The 20,636-nt window shown below is 37.8% G+C and overlaps 1 protein-coding gene across 3 annotated transcripts in view; it reads right to left on the reverse strand.

Moving 5' to 3' along the window:
* chst10 (carbohydrate sulfotransferase 10) overlaps positions 1-14,038 on the reverse strand; it is a 56,171-nt gene extending 42,133 nt beyond the window's left edge. The window contains exon 1 of one of the 3 annotated variants that reach the window (XM_051897017.1): positions 13,797-14,038. The gene's annotated coding sequence lies outside the window, so the exon portion shown is untranslated. The remainder of the gene's footprint in view (positions 1-13,796) is intronic. The other 2 variants (XM_051897036.1, XM_051897026.1) reach the window with 2 other exon arrangements.
* Positions 14,039-20,636: the final 6,598 nt, after the last annotated feature.

The raw sequence follows: 20,636 nt of genomic DNA on the forward strand, positions 1-20,636 counted from the left end.
GGATTTATCTGGATTTGTCAACTCCAAACCTACTCTGAAACTCAAAGTTTTTCAACTAGCTTCATGCAGGCCACTGTTGTTGTTTCTTATTTACACACTCGTACCGTCGAACTGTTGTATAAATGCAATATTACAATTGTAACCATGCGATATGGCTGTATATCAGCACGCTGTGATTTTCTAATTCACATTAGATGAAATATAGCTGATGTTAGTTAATAACAAATAATCTTTCATTTATTTGTTTGGTGTATAATAAGGTTCTCCACCTTATTATTTATTTTCAGAAAAACAGTTTATCTTTCCATTAGATAATGTAACTCTTCCACAGCCACACCCAAATTAATCACTTGTATTTTATGTATCTTATGCATTTTATCATTCATCATATCATTCATGGTATTCATTTAATATTTGTGTTAGTTATTCTTGTTTATCTTTTGTTAATTTTTTTTTTTTTTTATTACACTTGTGTCTTCCTTGCGCTGATAATACAGAAGAGGCTCTACAAGTTAGCAATCTCACCAATCTTTCAGATAAATCAGCTGATCACTTTACATTAATTCTAAATTAATGAAAAGCCCCTGTTGGGAGTGTTCTCATACTGCCAAGGTAAAAGACCTTGACTGGTGGAAAGGGGTGGGGGGGAGTGGTCATCTGATGTACTCATAACCGCACCTTAAGTGACAAGTGATCCAAAAATCACAATGTCAGGGGTGACATGAGTACAAATCCCTATTTTACTTAGTGTCCTTGGATGGCTAAAAGTAAAATCACTACATAATTGGCGTCCCTGGGTGGGCGAAAGTAAAATCACTACAACTAACTGCGGCCCAGGTCAGGAAGCACATAGATTGGATAAACCAACCATCTGCTAGCCACCTCACATCACACAAGTCAGATAAATCCCAACACACAGGGACTCTTTCACCCAGATATCATCATATAGAAACTATGTCTGTTCCCTGAAGTAGGAAATACAAAAAACTCCCAAACCCATTTAAGAGTAAAAATGTAATCGATGTTCAACAAATAAAAACCAATATAATACAGATGAACAAATGATAAAGCTTGGTTGCTGAACATTAGATCCCTTTCTACAAAAGCACTTTTTGTAAATGACATGTTTACAGATCATAACCTAGATGTGCTGTGTTTGACAGAAACCTGGCTAAAACCAGATGATTATATTACTTTAAATGAGTCTACCCCTCAAGACTGCTGTTATAAACATGAGCCTAGACTGAAAGGCAAAGGAGGACGTGTTGCTGTAATTTATAGTAATTTTCTAGTATTACTCAGAGGTCTAGTTTCAAGTATAATTAATTTGAAGTGATGGTGCTTTATGTAACATTATCTGGTGTAAGTGATAAATCCCGATTGACATTTATACTACTGTATACAGGCCACCATAAAGACTTTATCAAAGAATTTGCTGATTTTCTATAGGAATTAGTACTGGCCACAGACAAAGTCTTAATTGTTGGTGATTTTAATATACATGAAAAAGACACATTGGGATTGGCATTTACAGACATTCCAAACTCTATTGGGGTTAGGCAACACATGTCAGGACCCATTCACTGGCGTAATCATACTTTAGATCTTATGTTGTCACATAGAATTGATGTTGATGGCGTTGAAATTCTGCAGCAGAGCAATGACATCTCAGATCATTATCTAATCTTAGACAAGGCTGCAAAATAAACCATCTGTTACAAATATGGTAAAACTATCAGCTAGAGATCGACCGATATGGGTTTTTCTATAACCGATGCCGATGCCAATGTTTAGAGGTCAGGGTCAGCCGATGGCCGATATGTGCTGCCCATTTTTAGGGCCGATATCTTGAAGTTTTCCCCTTCATTTGCATGCAAAAATGTCACACTAATAATAAGTGGATGCACAACATTTCTAAACTTAACATCATTTATTGAACACTGACTTGATTTACATAAAAGTTTTAGAGCATTTATCAAGCTGAATTTTTCAAGTTTGTTGGAACATAAATGTAAACTTAAATATACATTTAAATAAAATAAATACAACTTTATAAATAAAAATCAATTAAAAACTTTTTCATGTTGCACAGCCTTGTATGCAAGGACAGTGCTAAACTCTTAGTGATTTCTGACATTCTTGGCGGTTAACGTTAGACAGGTTTAATGAGGATAATAACTGTGCGACATATATATATATAGTCATTGGTCGGAACACATCACTTAATTAGGCTGATGTCCATTTTTATTCGCATTACACAGTTGATGGAAACACACGCAGATGCGCATATTCTTGAGCTGCATTTTCATTAATGCAAAGTTGGATGGAAACCCGGCTATTATTTGCATCAAACCATGCTTCCGAACAAATGTCATAAACTTCTGCGCAGTGGCGTAGCACAAATCCGCGGGGCCTCCCCGCGAGCCGAAAGTCCGAGGTCACCCGAAGGAAGGTTCAACCAAGAAGGGGAGCCAATGGATATCACACAAGAAGCAACGTGCAAACTTTGCGGAAAAGTTATGCCGGTAAAAGCTTAACCTCGGTCAGTATTCAAAGTGAAAGTAAAAGTAAAAGTGACGGAGCTGCCTGATGCTGCATTAACGGAGCATTTTCTCTCAGAGACGAATTTCAACATAATATGCTGATAACGGTATATAACTGTCTTAATTTATTCCATAATTTCCTTTGTGGCCCGTACATATAGTGAAAAAATTAGAAGAATAGTATTTCGTGTTAAACAGCTTGTTTTTTTGTTTTGTTTTTTCTAAAGTTGGTGAAGTAGCCTAAAGCTGCTCTTAATTTTCATTTATGACTGCAGTGTTAGGAAATATTATAGACTTAATAATTTTAATTATAGGTCTAATTCATTGTATAATAGACCTAAAAAATGTTTAAAACATTTTCAAAGAGGAGCCGATAGCCTAATCTTTTATTATCCTTACAGCACATCAGTTATGCGGTGATGCGCTGTGAAATTATTGCGGGGCAAATTTATTATAATATTAATTTAATAATAAAAGTAGCTTACCTAATAGTAATAATAATAGACTAGAAGAATGTAACAAGCTTACATTAATTGGAAATGCCAAATCCTCTTAACATTGACAATATTTGTCGGAGTAACGTAGCCCTCAATCACGCTGCAGTGTTTGTGAGAGCTGCTGCCTTCTCCACCCCAAGCACAGAGTGAAATTCTCCGACTCCGATACAGGAAAAATAAAACAGAACTTATAACATTGGGGCTAATATGTTAGCAAGCAAGCTGCTGGTAGTTTTGGACTACAGTCCTTAAAGTTAACTACCTAAGTAAGCGAACCTTCAACCAGCTGTAGCATTATGCCAGTTCCCAACGCATTTTATGCTATCCGTTGTTTCTTTCACTAAGTGAAGCAACACTTCATAGTTTACTAGTAATATATAGTAAATATATGGCCATAGGACTTTGAAATATCAGAATTTAAGCCTTAGGCTACTTTTATCTCCCAGGACTGTTGTTGAATCTTCCAAAAGTTTCAATTTACATGCGATGGCAGCAGCACATTCCACCGCACCAATAACACAGGGCTGCCCGCGGACGTGCCTGGCTTTAAATCGGCGCTACTAAACACGGATATCGGCCGATGCCGATATATTAAAAAAGACAAATATCGGCCCGATATATCGGCCGACCTCTAGTCCTCACACCATCGGTGCTCGGGCCCTAATAAACGGAGCAATTCCAATAGGGTCCTCACACCATCGGTGCCCTATTACACACACTATTAAATAAATGTTTTTCTAGTTTTTCACTAATAAATAAATGTTTTTTGAATCTAAAATGATGCTATGATTATTCTGAAATTCCAAAGCCAGAGTCTAATCGGTTAAATTCAAAATTGGACTGTATTGAAAAGCCGTTTTTTGAAATTTTTGAAATAGATCCGCAATGCAAAGTCATAATGACGGAGGAGTGCATATAGGGTACTGTCGTGCTGTTGTTGTCATTCCTAGAAAAGTTTTTACCATTTTTGTCTGCATGTTTTAAAGTGATAATATCTTATTCATATTAAAGTCCTGGGACTCATTCGCATAAGACGCATCCCCCAATGTTCTGATTATTTGTTATTGTTCAGTAACACTTAGTGTTAAGTCTTCATTAGTTAACATATTAACTCATTATTACCAAACTGACAATGAAAAATACTTTTATTATGGCATTTATTAGCATTTAAAATAGCATCTATTAATCTTAGTTAGTTCATTTTTAGTTAATGTTTAATAACATTACTATAATCAAAAGTTGTAATTATTATTTAATTGACCTAAAACTAACAATGATCAGTTGTATTATTTAATCTGCTCCTTGGTTTATTGACTCTATTCGTTCACTCCGACAAAATTGTAGATGAGCAGAAAGCAAATGGCATAAGGACAGGTTGCAGGTGTCCTATGACATTTTAAGGGAGTATCTCTCTGTTTTCCAGAAAGCTGTCAAGTCTGCTAAATCTAATTATTTTCAGAGATTGTCACAAAAAAAAAAAAAAAAAAAAAAAATCACCATAGACCAAGAGTTCTATTTTCAACTATAGACGCTGTTTTAAACCCTGCTGTTGATGTTTTCCACTTGTTTAAAACACCGTAATTATATAAACATTTACTATATAACTAGGGCTGGGCGATATGGCAAAAAAATTAAATCTCGATTTTTTTCAGAACGATAGACTGATTCACGATTTCGATTTTTTTTTTTTTTTAGCCTACTGTTTAACTAGTCAACTTAAAAACTTAACTACAGTATGATTCAAGTAACATTTTCTTTATTAGCAATCTGGTTAAAAAAAAAGTTCCATTCCAAGTGCACCACACATGAAGTGATCAACATGGTGTAAATGTAAAACAATTTGTTAAATATCTTTGCAGAAAATATGGCTGAAATATGAAGCAGATGTTGTAAAACACATTACAAACTTATCTTAAACACATCCTATATACTATATATTATTACTATAATAATATAAAATAAGAAAAATGCTAAATATTTCTTAGCAAAAAAGTAATAGCAATGAATAACACCAGTAATAGGCTATTATTAACAGCAAATGCTTTGTAAAAACAGAAAACAACAGCAGCTTTCACCCTGTCACCATGAAATATCAAACATACAGTACTAGGTATTTACAGGTTTTTGCATTCCATTGTGCTCTTTGTCCTATTGTTTTTATGTTTGGCAGACATGTTTGGCTCTTGCACTCGTGTCTCGCATCATTTGCAGCATCTCACCCATGAAACGGCATTCTAAACGGCGGTCAAGTTAAAAAAAGTTCAACTCGCGTTTAATAACTTTGCCTTTCTTCTCATTCCACTGCCTGCGTCTCATTTTTATAATGCAATAACACATTTCTGAATGAACAGCCGCTTTAAAGTCGTCATGAAATCAAAATTGACCCCATTTACTTTGTAAGCGCATATTACTAGTCTTGTGGTGAACAATTAATCCGTGCAAGTTAATACACAGAAAAAAATTGTTTGTCGTGGTAATCTTTAATCAAAATCTGAAAAGTTACTTCCGGTCTGGAATGGCTTTCCTTCTCTGATGACGTCAGTTTGACGGCTTGGGCTGAAAATGCTTAAACCACTCCCCTCCAACCGTTAGTCTGCTATGAGCGAGAGATGGAGAGGAGCGCTAAAGTAAAACCCTGCCCTCTATTCAATATTCCATTTCATCTGGAAATACATCACAACACTGGAGGAAAGTCATTTGCAACTTCCGGTTCACAGGGACTTTAAGAAGTGATGCGTTCTACGTTCATAGAGCGTCACATGAGAGCAGTTAATCAGGCACGCCAGCGCCATCATGTGGTCGGATCATTTTCTTCTCCTAATGGTTATCATTGCTGTATTGTCAACATGCCTAATTGTAACGCTTGCTAACATTTTTTTCCAAAATCGCGATTTCTCGATTTAAAAAAAATAATAAAATCGAGGCAAAACATTAAATTCGAATTAATCGAAAAAATCAGAAAAATCGCCCAGCCCTATATATAACCATTAATTTGCTAATAAACATCCAAGTAAACACAACTCTATGGAAATTAATTATTTATTATCTCCACAAGCGATCGCAGTTTGAGTATAGTTCTGTGTAAATGCATAGGTAAACAGCGCTTTGTCAGCAGATATTTCATAATCTAGAACGACAAAAACATTATAAATAATTCTGATATAACATACCAGTTGAGAAATGCAATAAAATACGATGTTTTGTTTGTTATATTCCAGTATTCTAGAGAATATTATTCAGTTATTTAACATTATCCAGTGAATTATTATTCACTCTTTAGCCTATTAAACAGTTATATTAATCTACTAAAACTGTAGTTTAAAATGAAGTATTACATTTCTGCAAAGTTGATATGACTCCTGTCTTTAATTTATTTTCTTTGAAAACATTAGACATTCTACATTTATTTTGCTTATTGTTAACATTAGTGTTGCTGCTGCTCCTTTTTAAATAAGATTTGTTTTGTTTTCTATGCAAGGAGGGAGTGATTGTTGGTTTGTTCAGTTCAGTGGTGTTGTAATCGTGTCAAAAACAGAACAGTAAATAAATCTGCACATCGGTTATTGAGCACATAAACACAAATTATTGGTATCGTATCGGTTCTAAAAAATTAATATCGGTGGATCACTATCCCTGACTGCCTAAAACATGCTTCAGTTCTGAAGAAACCAAATCTTGATGTGTCTGATTTAGGTAATTTCAGATCTTTAATCTTTAATTTCAATTTCTAATCTTCCTTTTATTTAAAAAATTTTGAAAAAGGTTGTACTTACTCAACTACATTCTTTCCTGAATTCAAATTTCATTATATGATACTTTCCAGTCTGGATTCAGAATCTCCTCTATTGAAAGTTATTAATGACATTATGTTGTCAGGGCTCCAGACAAAAAAATTCATTAAGGAGCCATTGGCTCCTATAGGGGGAAAAAACAGGCGGCAAATAATTTTTTTAAGAGCCACACAACAATGAACTTCAAATTTTAAATCACTTACTTTTAGTCATTCTGTTGTGTTTATATATCTCCCCTTTACAGTTTCAGCTTCTTCATCTTGTGACTTTTCTGAGAAATGAATGTCACTATTTTCACTTAATACTATTATAGTTTTTGTTAATATTTTGAATCCAATTAGATTTTTATATTTTCTGCTTTAATTTTTTGTTAAGTTTTAATTTTTTTGTTTTGTTTTTAGTTTTATTTTTTGTTTTTAAACGTCTGTTTAGTTTGTATAGATTTTTATTTTAATATTAACATTTATTTCAAGCAACAACATTTTTTTAATGGTTTTAGTTAACTATAATAACCCTGATGCTAGTAAAAACTTTATATTGAATAATATGTGTCAAATAATGTTCTTAGTCCTTCCTTCCTGAAGTTACAACAGTTTACTTTGAATCAAATGAAAATAAATATAAATATATGGGGAAAAAAATATATAAATATATTAAATGTGGTTTGTGTAACCAAATAACAAACAGGGGCAACTGATATACATACTGCTTGGCTTTGATTACTTTGAAATACTGCTTATTTTGAAATGTCTGTGCTTTACTTTTGCTGCTCATTCAAGTTCAGATGAGGATTAAAAAATTACGTTGCTACAACCGTTTACAACACAATATAATATAAATAATATAAAGTAAACTTTGTGATAATTGATCAGCATTAGTTCATAAGCAATCGGTTGACAAATGTGCGCTATTCATTGATTGCGAGCTGCTCTGAACTGAAGCTCCGTTGCGAGAGCCTGAAGAACACGCAACAGCGCCATCTTTTGACTTTAAAACATGCAGCGCTCACATTTATTTAATGAAATTAATAATAATCACATTAGGGAGTATCGCGATTTGTTTTTCCATCTACAAATTATAAGACGCCTTAAAATGATAGTTTATACTCTTGTTATACTGTTTAAGGCACTGAAGACTTTTAATGACCTTAAATTTATCTGATGAGTATGAGCAGAATGGAATAATGAAAGTGATCAGCATGATTGATATTCAAAACGGTATACGCAATGCATTGTGTGTGTATCTGCAGTCTATAGAGCCGGTTTCCCCTTTTGAATCACGAATATAGACGAATTTATATGAAGAAATAGGTTGTCTCCTTTATGCAGGAGCAGAACGGTGTGTTCAAATCCAGCTGTTTTGCACCGACGCAGGCGACGCGAGGCAACAACACAGTCGGCTTTCATCAGCTCTAGTTCTTTGACGTCTGTTTGGTGTGTGAAATTTTTCCCTACCTGTTCATATTTCGGCGCTCTAACTCAGTGAAACTTTTACATGCAGCATCTCATTTAATTACGTCAACACAGCAAATGATGTGATAGGCTACTGGTCACGGGAACACGCAAATAACATGCAAATTTTACAGTCATAACGTGTGAATTTGTATGGTCGCCAATGGCGACCTCAGCAAAAATATCACTCGCAAATTAATATTTTTAGTCGCAAATGCGACTGTTTTAGGCGCAGTCTGGAGCCCTGGTTGTTACATCATGTTTCTATCATTTACGACATCTCGCAAAAATTAAATCATTTCTCTCTCTAAAGAACTTTGAAATTAGATGTGTTCATGCGTTCATTACTTCACGCCTTGATTACTGCAATTTACTCTATTATGGAGCAAACCAATAATCTATTGGGCATCTTCAAATAGTTCAAAATGCTGCAGCCAGGCTATGTTGACTAATAATGCAGAAAAAAGCTCACAGCAGTGATGTGGTGTGACACAGGGTGACACTCTAAAACATCAAGGGTGCAAAACAGACACACAGGAAATTAATGGCAAATCTGCAACTAACAGCAATGAGAAGTGAGCGCTGCCTCTTGGGTTTCTCAGTGCACTTGGAAGCTCAGGCTTGTTCCTTCGCACCATTTCAAGCATTCTTATGGTTTTATTTATTTATTTATTTATTGCAGAAGCTCTGTGACAAGAGCATAAGTAGTAAAAAAAAAAAAAAAAAGAAATGCAGAAAAATCCAGTTTGCAAGAGACATTGTATAGTGATCTGTGACCTCTGCAACAATGCATAGGCTAGTGGTTATGTAGAGTTAGTATGTAGTTAGTATAGTTATAGTAGTTAGGTTTGTAACTACTTACAACCCACAGCTTCACAATTAATAGAGAGGTGATATGACTAATTTGTATTCAAATAAATGTACTGGTACAGTGCTAATTTACCTGTATCTGATTTACAACTAAAAGAAATCTATAAGAAATGTTACGAACCATAGATAAAATGACTGCTGAAAGTGAGCTGTTATGTCAGAGCACTCTTTCATTAGGAAAAAATAAAAATATCCGACCTTTAAAGGGTTAGTTAACCCAAAAATGAAATTTCTGTCATTAATTACTGACCTTCGTTCATCTTCGGAACACAAATTAAGATATTTTTGATGAAATCCGAGAGTTATATGACTTATCCATAGACAGCAATATAATCAACACTTTCAAGGTCCAGAAAGGTACTAAAGACATCGTTAAAACCGTTGACTTGACTACAGTGGTTCAACCTTAATTTTATGAAGAGACAAGAATACTTTTTGTGCGCAAAAAACAAAAATAACGACTTTATTCAACAATCTCTTCTCTTCCCCATCATTATCCTCACGCAGGTGACGCAGTAAGCAAAGTGAAGGCTTCCGTGTTTACATCCGAATGCCGGCTCAGTATTGGCCAAAGTTGCACACGAGAGCAGCACGACACATGCATGTGATGCTGACACAGGAGCCAGCCAATACGGAGTCCGCGTTCGGACGTAGAACCTGGAAGCGTTGGACATAAACAACGTAAAAGAATGACACAGAAGAGAAGATATTGTTGAATAAAGTCGTTATTTTTGTTTTGTTTTTGCGCACAAAAAAGTATTCTCGTCATTTCATAAAATTAAGGTTGAACCACTAGGGATGTGTCACGATTTTCGAATATTCGATTAGTTAATTTAATTATAGAATATCGAATAGGTTGTGCGATTATTGTCTTAAAAATATTCCCCATGATTTCGGTGCTGATGCGGTGGTGAGACGTCCATGTAACCAGAGGGTGGCACGTGCTGCCAATAACGCACCTAAAAGCTGTCAATCAACTCCCAGACAGCCTCACTTGCACACTAAACTTGTGTGGCATATAACAGAGACATTAAAATTAATGTTCACATAAGTGCCGTCATTCAGGCTGTTCACAATTAAAAACTAAACGTATCTGCTTAATTGACCCTTCGCCAAGCCACGCCCCCCTTAGTTACTGTTGCTTTGTCCGACAAGCCATGGCGCTGTCATGCCACACAGAGTGAAATATACATCGCGGAGCAAAGAGGACACTGACAACACTTAAAGTCCCATCTTTCAAACTGTGACTTTTTTTTATTTTTTTTAAAGAAATTCAAACAATAAAAACGTTTTGTGGCTCTTTAATGTGTCGTGACAGATTGCTGTAGCGCCTCAGCTCAAGCGGCTTGTGAACCGTTCATCTCTTCCTAACTAGTTAATTTATAGCATCAAATAAACATGAATGAACATGAGAGAGAATGTTGTTTCAAACGTGGAAAGGTGTCAGTACACACCATTTTTCAAGTTCAAGTCCACCTAGATTAATCTTCTAACTCCTGACTGCTTTGTCAGACAAAATGGCAGATTCGGCGTTATGATTGGTTAGATCGCTTGTCAATCAAACTCCCGACGAAGGGTCGATTCTGTGTAAGGTGTGAGCCGAGCGAGAGTCGCAGCACAGATCAGTAGCAGGAGTCAGATTTCACCTCACTAATTTTAAAAAGTGAAAGTAAAAAAAACGCAGCACGGGCATTCATAATGGTGTGTGTCCACTGCTGCAGAGTGAGCGTTTTCAGTTAATTCCTATGGAAGCTCAACTATCTATTGAAAATGCTCGATCTGCCCCGCACTGTTAAGAATGACCTTGAAAAAAGATTGAACGCGTGAATGGTCTCTCTCACTTTCTCTCTCCGTTTATGTGTGTGTAGATGCATGCGTGCATGCGGGGGAGGGGTGCGATTTTCGAATAATAATTGAATAATTCCCAGCAATCATTGAATATTATTTTTGCTTGAAATGCCCATCCCTAGTAGTCACGTAAACTGTTTTAACAATGTCTTTAGCACCTTTCTGGACCTTGAAAGTGTTGATTATATTGCTGTCTATGGATGAGTCATACACCTTTCGGATTTCATCAAAAATATCTTAATTTGTGTTCCGAAGATGAACGAAGGTCTTATGAGTGTGGAACGACATGAGGGTGCGTAATTATTGACAGAATTTTCATTTTTGGGTTAACTAACCCTTTAGTCAAGCAAATTTACAGTACAAACCTTGTCAGTGAACTATAAGGGCAAAACAAAAAAAAACAAAAAAACAAAAAAAAAAAAAAAAAATTGTTCATTAATCGTAATCGAGGTAAATCAATCAAGATTTTGATTTTAGGTCATATCATCCAGCCCTACTAGGAACCCTGCTTTCATAACCACAGCAAAAACTAAAACTAACCTAATGTGAGTACAAACCTCTCAAGCTTACTGAAGACATGTAAACAGTTACTAATTACAAGCAATGGGACAAATAAATACAATAGATCAAAGATACAAATGAAATGAAACGGTGCTTTAAGTTTTTCAGGTAGGTCTATACTAATGAATTACTACAGACATTTAATGGACCCTTTTCACATTTCTGGGTTTCTCAGAAGCGGAAGTCATCTTATGGTGCTTTTCCACTGCATGGTACGGTTCGGTACGACTCGATACGGCTCACTTTTTGAAAAAAGAAACGTCTGTATCGTGGTCAGTAGATGAGGTGCAGACTCGTTGGTAGCAGAGTAGCGGATCAACGGTAGTAGAGGCGGTGCAACTATATGATCAGTCTATAATTCCACCCACTTTGAAGCGGTACTAACTGCAATGGAAAAGCAAACCGAAAGTAAAGCGAGCCGAGCCGTGCCATACCGAGGCAAGTCGAGCAGAGTAATTTGATACAAAGGTAATATATTACAAAGTATAGTGTTATAAATGTACATTTAAAAAAAAAAAGAAAATATAAAAAACTTTGCAGGATTTACGATGCTGATGACTATTAAAACGCGTCATCACAGTCTGTGAAAAGGGTCCATAAAGTAGCCTAAATCAATTAAATTAAATTAAATTAAATTAGCATTAATTCTTATTAAAGCTAATAAGTAGTTCAGTCAAGAGCAGTAAGTGATTTTCTCTTTGTCTTTTGTTGTTTGATTAACAATAATGACACAGACAGGGACAGGTACATATTAGGCTGCTAGGCCATATTAGGCTGCTGTCACTTTAAAACCTGATGGACAGATTTAATATATTGACAGATTTTTTCCCCCATCTTTTTACTTTCACCTAAGACATAACCGGCTGCGAATATGCACAATATATGTAAAAGCATATTAAGATGTAAAAGGTGCGTGCGTGCTTCAGGTATGTGCCATCTCAGACCAGCGTGCAAGCACCGAATTCATTTTTCACGTCTTATTGCGTTTGAACAATTTAAAATCACTTTCTAACTGTTCCAAGCGAATTTCACCAACAGTGCTGAACTCGGTGCACTCAGAAACATTTTTCGAGTCCCAAAAGCTTGAGTCTGTGTCAAGTCCGAGTAAAAGCACATCCGAGTTTGTGACAAGTGTAAATCCATTAAAAACTGGACTCAAGTCCAAGCTCGAGTACCCCAACTCTAGTTAATGCAATGCATTTTTTTTTTTTTTCAATTAGTGCCATTCAACATGCTCTGTTGTTTCAGAGACATTTGTCAATAATTTACTTCCATATTGCAAACTTTGGCAAATCCAGCTGAGATTTTTTTAAGTGTGCATTTGTAGACTCCATAAAAACATGTGTACTCTGTGAGTAATGGTCAGTCATTGTGAATTGCGGACAATTAACGACAGAGTGACTGTGCAAGTGGAAATGTCTCAGCCATGCTAGCAGTGTAGATAGATCGGTTGATTATAATAGGAGAGTGCATCCTACTTTTATGAATTGAAGCTATTTTTTGTCAGGTAGGCCACTCATTTGTAGTGCAGACATTAAAGTAAAAACTTTGCACTACTGGAAAAATTACAAATACTTTCTTTCTTTTGTTTGAAACTTTGACAAAAAAAAAACAGCTGGAAAATTCTTCAAATATCATTTGTGCCACATAGTCTACGAGTTTAGAGCAACATGTGGCATTTTTTTTTTTTTTTTTTGTTTTTTGTTTGTTTGTTTGTTTTTATTTTTGGGTTAACTATTTCAAAGAAGACATCTTTCTTCTGCGGACTGATTTGTGGACCATATTTTTCGCCAGAATGCCATATCTACTTCAGTTACTGTTACCTATTTAAACCCATAATAAATGTGATTTCCTTTCCGTTATTTATTTTTCTTTTCTTTTTTTCATTTGATAACAGTGGCGGCTATCTGTAACAACAGTTTTACTGCAAAAAGAGTAAACTTAATTGCCTAACTATAATGTTTTGGCGGAAACTATTGGTAGAATAGATTGTGCAGAAGTGCTGTATTCCCTATTTTTAGTTTAGATAGGATATAACGGTAGTCTATTTCCACATTGTGCTTTCATTACAAGACCCGGGCTAATAAAATGGCTAAACACCAGCGAGTCATCATACAGTTTTTAAGATAAAATCAGAGAAACTGAACAAGGAACGGTAGATATGGCCGCAGAAGCGCAGACCCACCTCACCCAGAGTCATGTATGTCTACACATTCTAAACAACCTAATCCAAACCTTTTCAATGCAAATCTTCTGTGTCTTTTGTCATCTCCTGTTGTCGGGGTTCCCACAGTAATTCGGGTGTTGTGTTCCGCTGAACATTAGCTGCGTCCGTAATCAGTCACTCGTTAACATTAACTGTGCTCTGTATATGAATGGAACATATTGTCCTATATGGAGAACGAGGGAATGAAAACAAATGAGCGAATTCTGGACGCTGACGTAATTACAGTGCGCCAGAGAACGCTCTGACGTGGAAACAACTTCGTCACTAGGGGTGCTTCTCATTTCTTTCTTTTTTTTTTTTTTTATTAAATGCTTGAAGAAAAAAAAAAAAAAAAAAAAAAAAAAAACAGTAACAACAATTGTCATATAACAATAAAACAGTATGCCAGAGTCCAATAGTCTTTCAGTCCAGATTAAATGCCAGCCACTGTCAAAATACACTTTCATCTCATGTTTAAATCTTTAAAAAAAAGAGGTTTGCACTTTGAAAATTTACATTTATGAATGTGATATTTGGCTAACAGAAAAATAAGGTTTATAAAATAAATATAATTTTTCTTTTCACATTCATGAAAGCCAAAAATTACATTTCTGTATGTAAATTTAAAATTTGGATTCACATAACATTTAATAAAGTCACAAATGTCCCACCAAAATGTCAGTGTGTGAGAGCAATTCCAAAATAAATGTAAAGTACTTTCAGGTTTCTCTAAACAAAAAGAACAGAGGGTATTAGTATAATTCTTAAGTCTTCTGAGAGAGCACTTATCTGGGTAAAACCTATTAATTAACTTAAAGGTTATTTCTTTCATTTTGTTAGTTATTGGATACTTGTGAGGCAGTGGTGTAGTCTTAGTCTAAGGAGCTCCGCCCTCTTAGGCAGAGTGCAGCAGCTCATTTGCATTTAAAGTGCACACACTGAAACGGCGTGTTTTTGCTCAACACCAAAAAGTGGCAATTTTAACATGCTATAAAAAATTATCTGTGGGGTATTTTGAGCGAAAACTTCACATACACATTCTGGGGATGTAATGAATCTGGCCTCTGTGGTTCCCCCCGATCATCACCAGAGGCCGCCATCACGGAATACTGACTTTCACTCACACACTCCATTTCCCAGAAGCCCTGTACCTGGCTCTGATCAGGAGCCCAGCTGCACCTCATTACCTGAACTATTTAAGAGGCCATTTCACACACACACTTTGCAAAGTCTTGTTTTTGCCCTGGCTGACATTTCTGAGCATTCTATTTTCTCTTATTGGATTACTGTGTTTGACCTTGGACTGTTTTCTCTCGTGTGGATTATTGCTGCCTACCTCTGACCCTTTGCATTGTTTCATGGACTACTGTTTACTGCCTGCCACCTGCCTCGACCCCACGCCTGCCTTACTTCTCTGATTACTGTCTTATCTCCATTACCCTGTCTGCTGTTCATTGACCCTATTTGTACGACTACGATTGTTATTAATAAAAGCTGCAAGTGGATCCTCATTCTGTCGACCCCTCATTACAGGGGACATCAGAGACTTATTTTACATCTTGTAAAATGGGGCATAATAGATCCCCTTTAAGAACATTAGTTAAAAAAGGAGAAAGTTCATCAGCAAATAATCTGTACAGCTCAGCTGTAAACCCACCACATCCTGGGGATTTATTGTTTTTCAAGCTCTTAATTAGGGCCCGAGCGCCAAAGTGCGAGGACCCTATTGGATTTCCTCCGTTTATTATTATTAGGGCCAAAGCCCAAAGGGCTGAAGGCCCTATTGTTTTCTTTAGGATTATTATTATTCGGGCCAAAGCCCAAAGGGCTGAAGGCCCTATTGTTTTCTTTAGGATTATTATTATTAGGGCCAAAGCCCAAAGGGCTGAAGGCCCTATTGTTTTCTTTAGGATTATTATTATTAGGGCCAAAGCCCAAAGGGCTGAAGGCCCTATTGTTTTCTTTAGGATTATTATTATTCGGGCCAAAGCCCAAAGGGCTGAAGGCCCTATTGTTTTCTTTAGGATTATTATTATTAGGGCCAAAGCCCAAAGGGCTGAAGGCCCTATTGTTTTCTTTAGGATTATTATTATTAGGGCCCAAGCCACTAAGGCGCAGGGCCCTATTGTTTTTCTAAGGATTATTATTAGGGCCCAAGCCACTAATGGTGCAGGGCCCTCTTGATCCCCTAAGGATTATTATTAGGGCCCAAGCCACTAAGGCGCAGGGCCCTCTTGATCCCCTAAGGTTTATTAGGGCCAAAGCCAAAGGCTGAAGGCCCTATTGTTTTCTTTAGGATTATTATTATTATTAGGGCCAAAGCCAAAGGCTGAAGGCCCTACTGTTTTCTTTAAGATTATTATTATTAGGGCCCAAGCCACTAAGGCGCAGGGCCCTATTGTTTTTCTAAGGATTATTATTAGGGCCCAAGCCACTAATGGTGCAGGGCCCTCTTGATCCCCTAAGGATTATTATTAGGGCCCAAGCCACTAAGGCGCAGGGCCCTCTTGATCCCCTAAGGTTTATTAGGGCCAAAGCCAAAGGCTGAAGGCCCTATTGTTTTCTTTAGGATTATTATTATTATTAGGGCCAAAGCCAAAGGCTGAAGGCCCTATTGTTTTCTTTAGGATTATTATTATTAATGGTGCTTGCCAAAGGCAAAGCATCATCATTGTTATTGTGCATACTTATTATTAATGGTGCTTGCCAAAGGCAAAGCATCATTATTGTTCTCCTGCATACTTATTATTATTAATGGTGCTTGCCAAAGGCAAAGCATCATTATTGTTATTGTGCATACTTATTATTAATGGTGCTTGCCAAAGGCAAAGCATCATTATTGTTATTGTGCATACTTCTTCTTCTTCTTCTTCTTCTTCTTCTTCCACTAAAATTTCTGCGCACTACTCCTCCCGCAGCGTTTGTCATAGACCCATGAATGAGGTGTCAAATCGACCGGCTCATTGAGGAGAGGTGTGCTGTGACTTTTATAAGCGATCGGGTGTACGATGTTCACCCGGCGGGTGAAAAATCGGGCGAAAAATCCCATAGACTTAACATTGCGACAAACTTTGACGAGTCATAGCTCCTAACGAGGATTTCGTAGAAACATGTGGGTTACCACGTTTGAAGAGGCTGGCAGGCTCTGTCAGACCATACCTCAAAATGAGGTGTAAGTTGTACCCCCTGGGGCGCAAGAGCCCAAAGTTGCCCCTTAGACATACTATGGTGAAGCCGTGCCCATGAACCAGGAAGTGACTGCATGTTGTTTTTCCTATTATGGTAAATTATATAGGGATTTTGTATTGAACATAACTCTGGATCACAATGTCATAGAGACAAGGGGGCGGGCTCATTTTACTCAGGCAACCAATCAGTCTTTCAGGATCATTGTGAAGCTATCAAGCCACGCCCTAGCAACCATTTAGAGCACCCTAGCAACAGTTCCATAGACTTCCTTTGAAAATGATCAAAGGGATATCTTTGCATAGAAGTGTCATAGAAACATGAGGTTGGGCTCGTTTGACTCGGGGCAGCAACCGGCCAATCACGAATCACCTTCAACACTTCATAGCCATGATCTAGCAACCATTTAGAGCACCCTAGCAACCCAAATCCAAAGAGGAATATCTTCACATCTGAAAGACATAGAAGCATGGGGGTTGGGTTATATCATTAATACTGACAAGCAGCCTTTGGAGTATCATCATTGGCAGATGCTATGCGACTCCCTAGCAACCAAACAAAGTACCCTAGCAACTGTTTAGCAAGACCTATATCTCTGCATCAGAGCATCATAGAGACATGGCGGTTGGCTCTTTTGACTCATGCTAGCAAACTGGACTTCCAACATGTTACACATGCTAGCAGAGAATAGCTACATGCTAATAGCAATTAGCTTAGGGTTTAAACATTACACAAACAAGTCAAAATGTGTTAGCATCATGCTAGCAACATGTTAATCGTGTTAGCATCATGCTAGCAACAGGCTAATCGTATTAGCAGCATGTTAGCAACATGCTAATAATGTTAGCATTTTGTTAAAAACATGCTAACAACATGCTAATCATGTTAGCATCTTGTTAAAAACATGTTAGCAACATGCTAATCGTGTTAGCATCATGCTAGCAACATGCTAATCGTGTTACCATCATGCTAACAACATGTTACAAATGTTAGCATCTTGTTAAAAACATGCTAACAACATGGTAATCATGCTAGCAAAATGCTAATCATGTTAGCATCTTGTTAAAAACACGATAGCAACATGCTAATCGTGTTAGCCTCTTGCTAAAAACATGCTAGCAACGTGTTAATCATGTTAGCATCATGCTAGCAACATGCTAATCATGTTAACATCTTGTTAAAAACATGCTAATTATGTTAGCATCTTGTTATAAAAATGCTAACAACATGGTAATCATGTTAGCATCATGCTAGCAACATGCTAATTATGTTAGCATCTTGCTAACAACATGCTAATCATGTTAACATCATGGTAGCAGCATGCTAATCATGTTAGCATCATGCTACCATCATGCTAAACAAGAGTGCCGAGTTTTGCCACTGCAAGCACCATTCACATTTTCTTCAGGAAATGTAAATTTTAGTTCTTCTTCTTCTTCCACTAAAATTTCTGCGTGCTACTCTTCCCGCAGCTTTTGTCATAGACCCATGAATGGGGTGTCAAATCGACCGGCTCATTGAGGAATGGTGTGCTATGACTTTTCTAAGCGATTGGGTGTACGATGTTCATCCGGCGGGCGAAAAATCCCATAGACTTAACATTGCGACGAACTTTGACGAGTTATAACTCCTAACGAGGATTTCGTAGAAACATGTGGGTTACCACGTTTGAAGAGGCTGGCAGGCTCTGTCAGACCATACCTCAAAATGGGGTGTAAGTTGTACCCCTGGGGCGCAAGAGCTGCCCAAAGTTGCCCCATAGACATACTATGGTGAAGCCGTGCCCATGAAACAGTGTGTTTTTCCTACTATGGGAAATTACATAGGGATTTTGTATTGAACATAACTCTGGATCACAATGTCATAGAGACAAGGGGGTGGGCTCATTTTACTCAGGCAACCAATCAGTCTCTCAGGATCATTGTGAAGCTATCAAGCCACGCCCTAGCAACCATATAGAGCACCATAGCAACAAGTTCCATAGACTTCCATTGAAAAAGATCAAAGGAATATCTTTGGATAGAAGTGTCATAGGAACATGAGGGTGGGCTCATTTGACTCAGGGCAGCAAACGGCCAATCACGAATCACCTTCAACACTTCATAGCCACACCCTAGCAACCATTAAGAGCTACCTAGCAACCTAAATCCAAAGAGGGATATCTTAATATCTGAAAGACATAGAAGCATGGGGGTTGGTTTATATTGGCAAGCAGCCTTTGGAGTATCATCATTGGTAGCTTCCAAGCCACTCCCTAGCAACCAAACAGAGTACCCTAGCAACCGTTTTGCAAGATCTATATCCCTGCATCAGAACATCGTACAGACATGGGGTTTGGTTTATATTGGCAAGCAGCCTTTGGAGTATCACCATTGGCAGCTACCAAGCCACTCCCTAGCAACCAAACAGAGTACCCTTGCAACCATTCTGCAAGACCTATATCTCTGCATCAGAACATCGTACAGACATGGGGGTTGGCTTTTTTGACTCATGCTAACAAACTGGACTTCCAACATGCTACACCTGCTAGCATAGAACAGCTACATGCTAATAGTGATTAGCTAAGTGTTAAATCAGGCTTAAAACATGTGATGAACTTTATAAAAACTCCATAGTAACTATCTGTGACAACTACCAACCACCTCGTAACACCATAGCAACCACCTAGGTTACCATAGCAACCGCCTAGCAACCGGCCAGAACACTCTAGCAACCGCCTAGCAACACCATAGTGACCACCACAAGTACCTTAGCAACTGCCTAGCGACTGCCTAGCAACCACCCAGTTTACCATAGCAACCGCCTAGCAACCGGCCAGAACACCCTAGCAACCGCCTAGCAACACCTTAGCAACCACCCCAAGTACCTTAGCAACTGCCTAGCAACCGCCTAGCAACCACCCAGGTTACCATAGCAACCGCCTAGCAACCACCCAGAACACCCTAGCAACTGCCTAGCAACACCTTAGCAACCACCCCAAGTACCTTAGCAACTGCCTAGCAACCACCCAGGTTACCATAGCAACCACTTAGCAACCACCCAGAACACCCTAGCAACCACCTAGCAACCACCCAGAACACCTTAGCAATTGCCCAGAAACACCCTAGCAACCAAGTGCCGATTTTGCCACTGCAAGCACCATTCACATTTTCTTCAGGAAATGTACATTCTAGTTATTATTATTATTATTATTATTATTATTATTATTATTATTTTCTAAGTTTTTGGCACTTTTGGGGCCCTTAACATGTTCGAAAACTCTTGAAACTTTGCACACACATCGGAATCCGCGGCCATCAGGGCTGGGCAGAAACTGGTACCCGGGCGTGGCAGGGGGGCTCGACAGTGCCCCCTTGAACGGGGTCTGAAAACTTGGTCCATATTGTCACAGACACGCCAGGCTCCACCATCCACCAATCACAGCGCACTCCATCTCCTGAGTTCTGATCACCGGCACCTGCACCTCATCACCACCTCATCACCACCAGTATAAAGAACACTCACACTCACTGCCACATTGTCCGGTCTCGTTTGCATCTAAACTTACCTGTATGCTTACCTCAAGGACTCCTACCAAACTACTTACCTGTCTCCAGCGTCTCCTGTTCTCCTCGTGTGATCTCCAGTCCGTGTGTGAGTGTTCTCATTGTTCAACGTCCATCTTCTCCAACGCCATTCAAGAT

The sequence above is a fragment of the Ctenopharyngodon idella genome, chromosome 1, assembly GCF_019924925.1.
Source record: "Ctenopharyngodon idella isolate HZGC_01 chromosome 1, HZGC01, whole genome shotgun sequence".
In the NCBI taxonomy this organism is placed as follows: Eukaryota; Metazoa; Chordata; class Actinopteri; order Cypriniformes; family Xenocyprididae; genus Ctenopharyngodon; species Ctenopharyngodon idella.